This window comes from Poecilia mexicana, unplaced genomic scaffold, assembly GCF_051168715.1.
Source record: "Poecilia mexicana isolate PSO_F unplaced genomic scaffold, ASM5116871v1 scaffold_9, whole genome shotgun sequence".
Taxonomy (NCBI): Eukaryota; Metazoa; Chordata; class Actinopteri; order Cyprinodontiformes; family Poeciliidae; genus Poecilia; species Poecilia mexicana.
Window position 1 is genome coordinate 7,905,478 of NW_028263378.1, and position 13,085 is coordinate 7,918,562.

At 37.5% G+C, this 13,085-nt stretch overlaps 1 protein-coding gene across 1 annotated transcript in view; it reads right to left on the reverse strand.

The window, feature by feature from the left end:
• The window catches only part of LOC106918276 (transmembrane protein 132C-like), a 151,639-nt gene extending 146,590 nt beyond the window's left edge, over positions 1 to 5,049 (reverse strand). The window contains exons 1-2 of the mRNA XM_088008706.1: positions 4,911 to 5,049; positions 4,633 to 4,697 (exon numbers count right to left, since the gene is read on the reverse strand). The gene's annotated coding sequence lies outside the window, so the exon portion shown is untranslated. The remainder of the gene's footprint in view (positions 1 to 4,632; positions 4,698 to 4,910) is intronic.
• Between the last annotated feature and the right edge of the window lie 8,036 nt (positions 5,050 to 13,085).

Here is a 13,085-nt window from a genome sequence, read left to right on the forward strand (position 1 = left end):
TTTGCTTTGGTGACCCTCCTCAGTCCTTCCTCCTCCCCGAGGTTTAAAGGGTCATGTGTAAGCACGTGATACTTTGCTGCCTCATCCTCTCAGTCACCTCCAAGCAGCCTCATTATCGGAAATGTAACGAGCAGGGACTTGACGAGTTTAACGAGGGCCTAACGAGGTGCTGGTGTCTGCCGTTACCGTGGCATCTGGTCACAACTCATCAGGCAGTTGAAGAAAACAAGGTACAATCTGCCAGATGTTCCCCTAATTTCAGTTTTTATTTTGCTTTTGTCCATTTCATCAAAGAGACCTCTTGCATTGGAGAGCATTTTGATTGGAATTTAAAAGTTCCTTTAAAAAGGCGTTTCATTTTTGTAGGATAAACATCCAACATATTTTACATGCCATCATGCAGCCGCAAACTAGTATCTGAAATTCCCCCCAAAAAACTACAATTTAGATACATGTAGTTTGCATAAACAGACAAAAAGGGCTTTTGCCATAACCCTATAACTGATTCATGTCAAAGAGGGAAGTTTTTCTAAGTTTCCAGTACAATATTACATCTTAATGCAAGGAAAACATGCTGCTCTTTAGCATTCCTTGAAATCAAAACACACTTGGGCAAATCGACATGGACAAAATTGTGCATGTTGGAAATGGGGCACAGCGTTGGCTCATTCAATGAGCTCTACCAGTTATGGATGTCTTAAAATCCATATAGATGAGGGAGAAAGTGTCCCTATTAGATTTAGTACCTTTTTAAAGTGGCAAAGAACTTCTAACCACTCATTAAATTGTTGTCTCCTGCATTTTCAGTGTTGAAGACAATCGTAACCTGCAGCATAAGCTCAAGCAAATTACTTTTTGGAATTTTTACTTATTTTTTTTAAAGATGCGTTGAAACAAAATCATGATTGTTTAACAAAAATGGGAAAACGGCACAGAACAAGAGACAAAGAACAGCCTGACTGCCAGTAGAACAAAGCATTGGCACATGTTGGTCATTCTTGGTCTGATGAAGCGATGTCTTATTCCAGATGGTATGAGATTAAAAAGTCCATGAGAGGGATTTCCTGTGACACTGAGAGCTTTTTTTGTTTTTTGCATTTCTCCTTAAAATTGGAGAGAAACAAGGAGTTTTTTTTTTTTTTTTGGTAAGTTGTAAGAAAAAAAAAGAAAATCTACTTTTGAAATGTGTTGAAAGTATTAGACAGACTTTCATCACAGCAGTTCACCATGTAAGCTAATCCTGGTTTATTTTTACTTAATCCAATCAAGGTTGCTTCACCTCCTGACTTAATTTCCTGCTGTTTGACAAATTTAGAAATACAAAAAGAAGAAAAGGCTAAACATTTAACCCTGAGGGGCTCCTGTGGTCAGTTTGACAGAGTGTTATGTTTTCTGCAGACCAGCAGCTGTTCTTAATACTTTCCAAATTAGAAAGAACAACCTAAGAGGTGCCATAAGGCCAAAAATAAGTTTGGAAAATTTGTTTGAAAACTTGTTATTTGAATTTAACCTGAGTTGCCACAAGCCTGTATTTCTGTCAGCATAGGAATGTGCCATAAAGTACAAAGTTTGTGTGAAAACGTACCAGAATATAAATGGAGGTTGTGCTGTGAGCTTGAAGTGCGTGAGAAAAACTGTGGCTGTGTACAAATTTAGGGATTAGAACTGTTAAATAGCCATAAATGAGTAAGTGTGTTGTATCACACGACAAACAAATTGAAATTGACAAAATGCTTCATGAAAGAAAAACAACAAGCTGTGGAGAATGTTTAACAGAGTAAAGTCCGGAAGCACAGACATTTCCTGCCTCATTTCACCCAGTTTTATCCTGTTTTCTGAAATTTCAGCATCTGTTGCCCTGGCACCAGCTTATGTAGCCGTTACAAAAACCAACCTGCGAGTTGGCTGATGAAGCTGAAGTTTGGATCAGATTCACAGCTTTTGATCCAGTACCATTTCTGCTGCAAAATCATTTAAGCTGGTCAGTCCTCAACTTATTATTCTACACTGAACAGCGACTCACAAGTTAAGATTTATGAAAAGAAATGAACTGAAACTCAAAATTTTAAAGGGCTTCCTTTCATCAGAGGACTACTTGGATAGAGGGGGGTGTAAAATGAACAATTGGATTGGCCAAATTATTCTACAGGTACTGCAGATGATTTTAGATACTATTTGCAGCTTTTTTTTTTCTTGAGTGGGCTTAATTGGAAAAGTACATGTTTGTTGGATTAGAACTATGCAAGACGCAACACCGCTGAAGACACATGCCATCTGTTTTCAGAGGAACATCCAAAGGCAGTTAAAGAACTTTGAGTGCAAACAGATAAAAAACACATCAAAAAGAAAAAATTCTCTCAAATGCAGATAAAATGTAATACTGGCTTGAATTGTTTGCAAAATAGGATAAAATTGTGATAACTTATTGTGTATATTTTTCTAAAGCTTTGTTTCTTTGTGAAGTTTAAGAAACAAGTTCAAGAAATTGTTAGTTATTGGGTTCATTTATTTATTTTTGTCAAAACATTTGCTGGAGTAAAACAAACTCTCCACTGCTCTAACTGGTGTGTAGACCCAGCAAGTTTGCACTGACGAGGCTTCTAGCCAGGCTTAGCTTGAGCTGCTAATCCTTCGGTAAGAGTTGGTAAACCACTACAGCTGACGTAGGCAAGCTGCCAGCTGAAGCCAACTGGACGGTCTTTTCATGACACACATGGATGGTCTCTCACACACACTCACAAATATTGATAATATGACAAACAAACTGCGGTTTGTCTAACTTTTAAATTCTTCAGAGATGCAGCCATATGCAGACAGTTGCATGATTGGTGTCCAGACAAGGAAGAATAGCTAAGACGAAAAAAATGTGGATGCAGTATACCAAGACAGAATTGGTGCTTTTGGAGTGCTTTTTGACATTTTGGGTAAAACATAGTTGGGAATTTAAAAAAAATAAAAAATCATAAATTCATTAGAATTTCTTCATTTGATCAGGAACAACAAAAATGGATGAGGTAAAAGTGTGGGAATTTAGGATTTATAGGTCTACCAGTTAATTTATACATGTATTCTAAACACATACACACCCTGACGTACACACACGCTTGCTAAGATTTGGACTCAGACCAGGAGTGCAACAGCTTGCAATGAATATTCAGTGAACATTAATGTGTGTAAGGGGGAAACATTTGTATAGAAGTGTGGTTGCTGCCTGGTGTAACCCAACTCCACAGGAAACACACACTCCTGGGACAGGACATTTTGTCTAGAGTGGGTTTGCGGGTGTGTACTCCTTGTGAAGTACCTGAGGGACATGCAGGGTACTTGTGTTTCAGAGTATAGCAGGAAATCAGCACAGTAAAAGGAAAAACAACTAAAGGTTAATCTCAACAGAAAACAGCACAACCCATTGGCTTGAGGTGGCCTTCATTTTTAAGACATGCTGTCGTACTCCTTACTCTGAAACCCTTAAAAAGTCAGTGCAGTCAATTGCCTTTACAAGTCTCCTTAATTAGTAAAACAGAATCCAGTTGTGCAATTTAACTGCAGTAAATAAAACTGTAATGATGACTAAGTTGAAAAAAGCAGACAAATATTTAGTCAGAGCCCAAATGACTTTAACAATTGAAAACAAACCCCAAAGACCTCCAGGTGTACAGTAGCTACAATAAAATCAACCTTCTTGATTCAAGAAGGCAAAATTCAAAAGCAAGCTGCTCTTTGCAGATTTTGTATTGAAAAAATGTGAAATGTCAAAAGTGTAATCAATTTCCTTCTTCAATGATTCTCTCCTTTGTTTGGGATCATCACATAGATCCCCTGAAAAAATGGAAATAAATGGTAAGATTCTTTGTGAAAAGTAGCATTTAACAAATAATTGGAGTAAAAGATTTCCAACTTTTTTTATTTTCCCCCTCTCAACAAAACTTAACTCACAATCATTTATGTAACCCTTTCCAACACAACCTTCCACAAACAACACAGAAATGAATTAGATATACAAATCGGCTTCATGGGTGCATGGGGCTGGATGCACCAACATCAATCTTTGTTAGGAGACTTCAGGAAGCATTTGCCACTCTAATTAGATGCATGTAGTTTCAGAGCTTGTTTGTTGCAGAAAACAATTTAGTTGATTAATGAGCTGATGAGATGTGATTGGATAAATTGACAGCAGGATCATTTCATCATCTAGTTCTTCCAGTCTCTTAGTTCAGTCTGTTAGTCAGAGCCAGGATTCAGTAAATTAATCAATAAGTAGTCGGCAGAATTTTATCAAACAATTTATAAAGGTTATATCATATGATACACCACTTTATCTAGAAAGTTTTGACAAAACATAATCTTGGGCTTCAATTCCAGGTGCAAAACTATTAGGATCGTGACTTTTAATTTAAGTAGAAATGATCAACTTATATTGTTAAGGGGAAATCTAAGGAAACACAAGACAGCTAAAGCTAGCAGGGACAAAAGCCTAATTAGACAATGCAGAACTGCACCAATCATCTTGCTGTAATGGAGTCCGAGTTTGTCCTGAGTGGCAAGACTGGACCCAAAAGCAGACAGTAAGTAGGTACAGAAGCTCCACTTGAATAAATGTGTTTAAATATTTAAGTGTATAAAGGGACCTACCTTAAAACTCTCTCAGGGTTTTATCCATTCCCCAGGTCACCATTTTGAAGAATAGATGATGTGATCTGTTGATAAAATACAGTGGTAGTGAATTTCATTTAATTAATATTAAAGTAACAGTGGATAGTTTGATTACTTAACTTGCTATTTTTATTATTATTTTATTTTTATTTATTTATTTGATTATGTTATGCTACCTAAGTAACATAATCCAAATATTTTCTTACAGTAAGAAAGAAAATATTTAATTAAACACTAAGCAAAAAATATAAGCTTACTTTGCAACATAAACTCTGAAGTGATGTTGAATCCAAAATCCAGTAGACATGAACATCAAATCAAGAAAGACGCAGAAACAACAAACTTCCCAGAAAACAAAAGGAGAAAAAAGGTGATAAACAATTAGCAAACGCAGACCAGGTGTGACAGAACGAAGAACTAAAAGGAAGTGAGGTTAGGGCTTTTCAAAATAAGACAGGAAGTCTTGATAACAAGAACACAAAATATGAAATAAATACATAAAACGAATAGAAATGGATAAAAAGTCATGATAACGTGATACGCAAGACTTTGTGGGATTTAAGACAAAGTGAGTATTCGACAATGAGGCAGTTTACAGGAGTCTGTAGATCCACTTGTTTACCTCCTGATGTGATGGATATGTCTGCAGATGTTTTCCTGTTCCTGCTCCTGTACACAGGAAATAAAAGACAAATGATTCTACTGCACTGCTTCAGAACACTCCTGTGTAGTGTTAGTTATTATAAACTGTTGTGGTTATTGTCACAACATGAGATGAGATGACACGTCGACAGTTTCATCCCATAGTTACAGCTACAATACCATCAGCCGCCTGGCTTCTCTACTGCTGGCAAGAGGGCAGGAGGAAAACTTAGTGAATCACTTGGTTGTCCATCAAACTGCAACAACTGCTGCTGAACAGCCACTGGAACAGTTGTGTTTAGAAGCATCGGGGATTTGCAACAGTCCACAACACCATATGATGGATTGGCAATTAAAAAAATCTTATTGTAGAAAAACACAAAATCAAGCCAGACGTAAAATCACTGCCAGGGTTTTGTGGAAGGCACAGAAAACATTGAGAGACTTGTTTTCTGTTGCCACATGCATATATTCTGAACACTAAGCTATTTTCTGCAGAGCTCTGTGTTGTATCAATGAGTCAGTCCTATAAAAAGCGCCAAAGAAACGAGTTTGAAGTTGACAAAAATGAGGTAAATCGCTCTGCAGTGGTGGGTGAAAGGTAATGATATCAAAAAACTAAGTGCAATTTAAAACAAACCATCATTTCATGTCAAATAAAAGAGCTCTTTATAGCTACAAGAATTAGACCTGGGGGGAAAAAATACGAGAAAAGGTTAGTTTAATTTCATTAATTTGTTTTCTGTGGGCTCTGAAGTTCAGTTTATTGTTAGTTTTAGTGCTTGAAAGGCAGCATTCAGTTTTTTTAATAACAGCTACACATTTGTCTTTTCTTATTTGCCTTATTTTTGCACATCTACAGTCCAGTACTAAGAATCTATAATCCGTGACACCGAGCAAAGGAGGACAGACATAACACCCTCCCCCTCAGGCATGGAAACAATGGAGTTGAACATTAAAATCCTGTAAAAACCTTAAACCTTCTCTAAAGGCTCTTGTTAGCGCCCCTCTGCCATTCTCTTTTTTTTTTTGCCCGTCTATATGCGACCTAGTCCCCTTGGCTATTTTTGGGCCAATTAGGCTCGTTTCTATGCCCAGTTTTTGGAAAGATGTGTGGAGTGAATGGCCTTGAGTGAAATCCCAGCCGGGGGAGGGTGAGGATAAATTCACAGCAGGTCACTGAAGATACAAACTCGATGTGTGAGGTAAGATGGCTTAAGTGAGGTAACTAGTAACAAAACAAAAATGTCTTTTTCCCCGTTTTCCTTTCTCTGAGTAAACTTTAGCTGTTTTGTAATAATTGGACGTCACAGAAACAAGAAAACAGCTGATCATAGATTTGAAAGAATAAGTTAGAATTCCTAAATCCAATTTAGTTTTTTTTATACATAAAATGACTGAAAAAATTTCACTAGGACTTTATGGATATGGAACATTTCTGTTTTACAAACACTTAAATAATTCTCTTTTTGCAGTAGCGTTGTCTTAGTTGATAAATATGTTTATAGGACTTACTGAGATAAGAAAAGCCTTTCTTAACCCGCCTTAATCTCTCATATAGAGTTTGAGATTGATCCACAATTCAAGGTGAGACTCTTCCCACAGCAATGCCTTAAATAAATACATCCATCAAACTCACACCTCTAATCATCCTGTAGTTTCTCTGCCTATTGCAAAAAGTCTCAAAGCATTAAATGCACCGGATTTTCTTTAGTGATGGGGATCATGTTTTTGTGTTAGTGAGATCAATAAAACACCAAGAGGAGAAAATGCTCTTCTGAAGCAAAAAAAAAAAAAAAAAAAAACCTGTAGCAAAAAGCAAAGTGCACACGTATGATGTAATAAATATACAGAATACACCAGTGGTCCAGGAAATTTGATTTCAGTCTCCCACTGCGCGAACCGTACAGACAGAAATGCACAAGCCAGGGGAGAGCAAGATGGAGGACATTTAAACAAAACTCCAAAGTTAATTGAGGTTAACAGAAGTTTTGGTACGTGATAAAATAATTTGATGGCACTTAAACTGGGAACTTGTAGCTATATATCCCAATCCAAAAGAAATATCGATGGGGTTGGATGATTTTTGAAAGCCATGTATTGTTTTTCTTTCCTATCGCGCTCATACACCACATGTGTGTCTATCACAGAAATCCTCCTCCTAACATACCTTAACATTTATAGCTGTAACGTCACATAATGTGAATTTTCATCTTCTTTCTAGATCACATGATACTTTGTGTACATTTTGTTGGCAGCTTCAGCATTTTCACACTCAAACCAACGGATAGAAAACATGTAGATCAACTTGTAATACAGCAGCTCCAGAAATAACGTGACTGGGGACAAAGAAGGAGAGGACACACCAGGATGTCAACGACCCAACGATAGTCTCCAACTATGTGATTTAAACCTGCATCCAGCTGTACCTTGAGACATAGATGTGCCATTTAGACATGAATAAGTTTTTAACTGAAAAAGACCAAAAAGCATAATTCTTGATATTCTTTGACGGTTTCAACTGCTTGTCATGTCACAAAGCAACATTATTCTGCAAGTGGATGACAACAGTTCTAGTAACAGACCTGTGGTGGGTATTCACCCTGAAAAAGGTCTGAGCAGCCGCAAATTAGAAAGGGCAGATAAGAGCAGAGACATACCTGTCGCCATGCTGAATGGGTAAACTGTCTGGTGGGTTTGTGTTTGTGCAGGTGGGTGAATATAAACTGTAGGTGTGTGTGTGTGTGTGTGTGTGTGTGTGTGTGTGTGTGTGTGTGTGTGTGTGTGTGTGTGTGTGTGTGTGTGTGTGTGTGTTTAGTCTCTGGGTCAATATCAAGTGTCAATCCTTATCCCTGTGTAATCCAGTTCTCCTGATAATGCTTTTTTCTTCTATGCGTGCGCGTGTATGAATGTGAAAATGTGAACAACACATACACACTTTATCCTCATGTAATCCACTGACCCTGATCAACAGAAATAGAAAGGGAAACTACAGGTGAGCCTGTGTGCATAAAACGTTTATTTTCACCTGTTGTGTCTCTCTGTGAATGTGTTTCTGCAGTCAAGCACACAGATCAATCCAGATAAAAGACCCGGCCGTGGGAAAAATCATTATGATACAATTAATGAACAGAAATCACAGACTTACTGGATCATTCATAAGTAGTGGAAGGTGTCTTGATTGGCTTAGTTTTTCTTTTTTCTCAGAAACCTAGGTAAAAAGAATCTCTTTCTTTGGGTTTAATCTTTTTTGTTTATTTTCGTAAGTGGGATATTGAGCTCAGCAGAGCAGATTAAACTTTAATTCTCTTTCTTGCTTCATTTACTCCACTCTAATATGCTTTAAAATACAGCTCAATATCTTCTGCATTCACAGCAGAATAATCTAAAGTTCCCACTTTAAACTTCCCATGATCTATCTATCTATCTATCTATCTATCTATCTATCTATCTATCTATCTATCTATCTATCTATCTATCTATCTATCTATCTACCTACCTCTCTCTCTCTCTCTCTCTCTCTCTCTCTCTCTCTCTCAAGTAACATGCTATATGTTTAAGGAGTTCTTGTGTCTTTTTACTAGGCACACCTTTCTAATAAAAGGTTGAACTGACAATTTCAAATAAAAGATTTTAGTCCATATTGACCAGATAGCATCATATTGTCTCTGATTTGTCTCCTCTCCCTCCATGATGATCATCTCTGTCAACACGGCATCCCAAAGATGATCCATCTGATTGAGATCTGACTGCGGGGCCACAAGAGTACCGTGAGCTCAATGTCAAATTCAAGAAGTTGGAGAGTCGGGACATTGCCGATTAAAGGCTGGATGTGGCTTTTAAAAGATGCCTAATTTGTACCTAGAGGTCCAACCTGTGCCAAGAAAATATTCTCGACAACATTATGACACCAACATCATCCTGACATGTTGATAAAAGCCAGCATTATCCATATGTTCATGTTGCTTATGGCAAACTCTGAGCCTCCCAGTGACAACCAAGACTCATCAGAACAGGTAAAGTTTTTTTTTTTATTTGTCATTGTCCAATTTCACAGATCCTGTGTGAATTACAGCATCAGTTTCATGTCCTTAGCTGGTATGAAGGGCACCCAGTGTCCTCTATCTGCCTCAATGTTTCACATGTTTTGTGTATGTAGATGTTATTTTTCTCCACATAATAGTTTCTCACTGGATATTTTCTCCTTTTCAAATAATTTTCTGTAAACCCAAGAGGTGTTTGTTCATGACAGTAGTTTGTGAAATATTCATACTGCCCATCTGGCACCATGTCTTGTTAAGAGTCACTTAAATCCTCCGTCTTCCATGTTCTAATGTTCAGTTTAAAACCCAGTCATGCCTGGATGCCAAATGTATTTAGTTACTGCCATCTGATTGACTGATTTGTTTATGTTAACAGGCATTTGAACAGGTGGATCTAACCAAGCGGCCTGCAAGTGCTTAATTCCTTTAGTGTGTCCCTTATTGTACATTTTCATGTTAGATGCATTGACTAGATGTTCAACCTGACAATTTAGGCAACCTGAATACAAAATAAAAGAATATTGTTCTTCAGCTTTCATTAAACTTTTGTGTCAATTCTGTGTCCTTCTGTTCAGCAGTTTACACAAGATGTCTTGAAGAAGCATTACAAATAAAAATAAAATAAATGATTATCATTAAATTTAAAGACACATTTGTAAAAGTCAAAAAACTCAATTTCTTTTGTACATTTAGTTTCATTCTAGTTGCTTGCAAGGAATTTTGATGTCAACAGAACTCGATTTTTCCGCCTTTCTGTAGCAGTTAGCTCAGAAAGCCTTTTCAGTGGTGAGTTTCTGCAACACTGCCTTCTGTCCTTCCCCACCCTGCCAGTTTTATCTCCCCATCTCATGTTCCTCTCAATCATCGATCCATCCGTGTTTCCATCTGTCTGCGTCAAACGCATCCAGCTGTATCTGTCTCACAATCAAACAGTAAATCTCCGAAGCCAGTGATCCGATTCTGACAAAACTCAAACAGCACCATATTTCTGTGCTGAAATTTCAGGTGTACAAACTCAAAGCAGTTGTTGAGATACAAAGCTTTGTTTGATCACCTGAACCACAAGGATTAAAAACTTCTTTGGGAGGTGCAGTTAAGAGGTGCTTCTTGTGATGGTTGGTGTTTTCGGTATCAATTAATCATTTTTTGCTTTAATAACTCTCTGATCTTTCATAGTGTGTGTGTCTAAGAGCAGCTTTAAGCCTGCTATTTGCATTTTTTTTTCTTAAATAACATTTATTTGCAAGATTGTTCTAAAAATTTGGGGCAAGTACCTCCTTCAGTAACATTCATACAGTTGAATTCTATAAAATATGACAGATCTGGGTGGATCAGGAATTTGACCCCCCCTGATCAATCCAAATTAGGTCTGAACAACCTCCTGCTGGAAGATATTATTACAGTCATTTAATCACACTGTCTTGTGTTAGATTATGAGTAGTTTGTGGGAAACGGGTGGGAAGTGAGTACAAATGGGCAAAATGCAGAATCTTCTACCTGAAAAGGGCTTGAATTCATCAAAAATACCAAAGACAGGAAATAGCGACAGAACAAAACGAGCAGCTTCCATGACATAACACAGCAAGCTAAGAAAATAGCCAACTGTAGCTGATTTTGTTTTTTTTTTTTAATAGTTTAAAGATACTGGAGTTACAAAGATGTTAAGTTTGAGAATCATGTTTGTAGAGACTGTTTGTATGAATCAGATATAAAATAACAAATGCTTCCACTTTAAATGATCCCTTTAAAATTCTGAGATCATTGTTGAGCTTTTCTCTAACCTAACTCTGTTGGTGACTTTTAAACTGATGCTGTTTCCGTGAGCCAGGAGGAAATTTCACATTTGTGGCTGACATGTTCACGTGCAATTCTTCAAGCAATGATTTTGCTTTTTTTCCCCCAAACAGACATATTTTACTTTCGCTGAGCTAATCCCAGCATGTGATGAAACTGCACGACAGCTTCTCCGGCACCTTTCAGCTGATGCATCTCCTGGCTTTCATCTGCGAAAGACCAAATGCCTCAAGCGATTTAATTGGGAACATTAGAAAGTCAGTAATGTCTCCTGGAGCTGAACCAGAGAATTTGTGCAAAGACACATATTTTACTCAAGTAATAAAAATCATGCTTCAGTAGTGAAGAGAAGAGAATTGGTTGTGTGGACAAAGAGGGAAGCCACCAACGTTTGAGCAATCCCACAGAAAAAAAAAAAAAAAACAGCAGAGCAAAGAGAGCGAGACTGATTGACAGGTGGAATTGGAGGACTATAAAAATGTTCATGGCATTCAGCCTGGGTGGCTTACATGTGTGACTTCAGAAAAAAGCTTTATCTCTGTCGGTTTCAATTCTCTCCCCCTTCTTTGCCTTCTGTTTGGTTTGACTTCTAGTTTCTAAGCTCCTTGCCTTACCTGTCTCTAGCTGATTATTAGGAGTCCTTTCTTCCTCCATTGCGCCTAATTTTCTTTTTCTTTCCCCCTTCGAAGTTTTCTGTTGCCCTCTGCTTTCCCTCTGTAGCAGCTTGATAAAGGAAGACAACCATGGAGGTGTTTGCATGCATTTGTTTATTTTTAGCTGTTAAAACTGCCTTCCTTCTGTTTCAGGCTGCAAATAGTGACACCCAACTTCCTGAGAACAGTTTCATTAAGATGACAATTATATTTTATGTTTATTTGGGGTATCAACGTTGTCTTCCACATGACATAAAAACTACAACAATGTCGTTATGAAGGCCCGAAGGACAATTTTTTATGTTTTCTTAAGTTATATGTCAAAATTCATATGAAAAATCTACATGCTTTTGTCACCATCACTAACCCACTTTTGTTTTTATGCAGAAAAGCAGGTATTAATATCTGAGGTCTTGCAAAGACGTCAAAAAATGTATTGTCTCGCTAAAACTACAAACATCAATGTATGTTATTTGGATTTAAAACAATAGATGAACAAAAGTAGCAGATAATTTTGAAGGATATATACTTTATAAATGTCTTAATTTTTGATGGTGGCAGTATCATGCTGTAGGGATGCAATTTTTCAGTCCCTGAACATACAGTCCAGTCAGAGCTACAGTGAAATGATTCTCATTAAAAGATAGCTGCATGTTAGGCTGGCAGAGTCTAAGTCTGTCCCTGAATCTAATTTTCTTTAAGCATTACTACTGGCAGTAAATCTTACTTCAGTCTCGGCTTGAGCTATTTTGCAGCTCGTTTAAACCTCTGGATGACTCAGACATTTAAATCATTTATTTTTGCAACGTTGACTTCCCGAATCATTTTACGCAATTAAAGGCAAAACGGCGTGTGGAGGAAACAACTGCCCATTTTGCCCAGGCTGCATCTTTGCAAAGTGGATTCTTTTGAAATCCTCCAAGATATTGCTCTGCGATCGATTTCAGGGTCAAGGGTTGAATGAAAAAGAGAGAAGAGAAGCGGAGGCAAAAAATAGGGTTTTAAGAAAGGCCTCAGGAGCAAACACAAAGGCTGCAGAGAAGAGACAAAAGGTAATGATGCTGGGAACTGGGGAGCAGGGAGTAAAAGCATTGGACGCAGACAGACTAGTACGTAACCAACACAAGCAAAACTTTGTGTGAATCGTTACAACAGACAGTCGTGTCATTAATCTGAGTGGTTTCAGTTTATTTTTGAGATTAGCACCATCTAAACTGAATGAACAGGTCACACCAGTCAAGTACAAAATGAAGCCACTGTTGTATTTTTCTGCTTTGTTATGTCCTCTGGTTTAACCGAT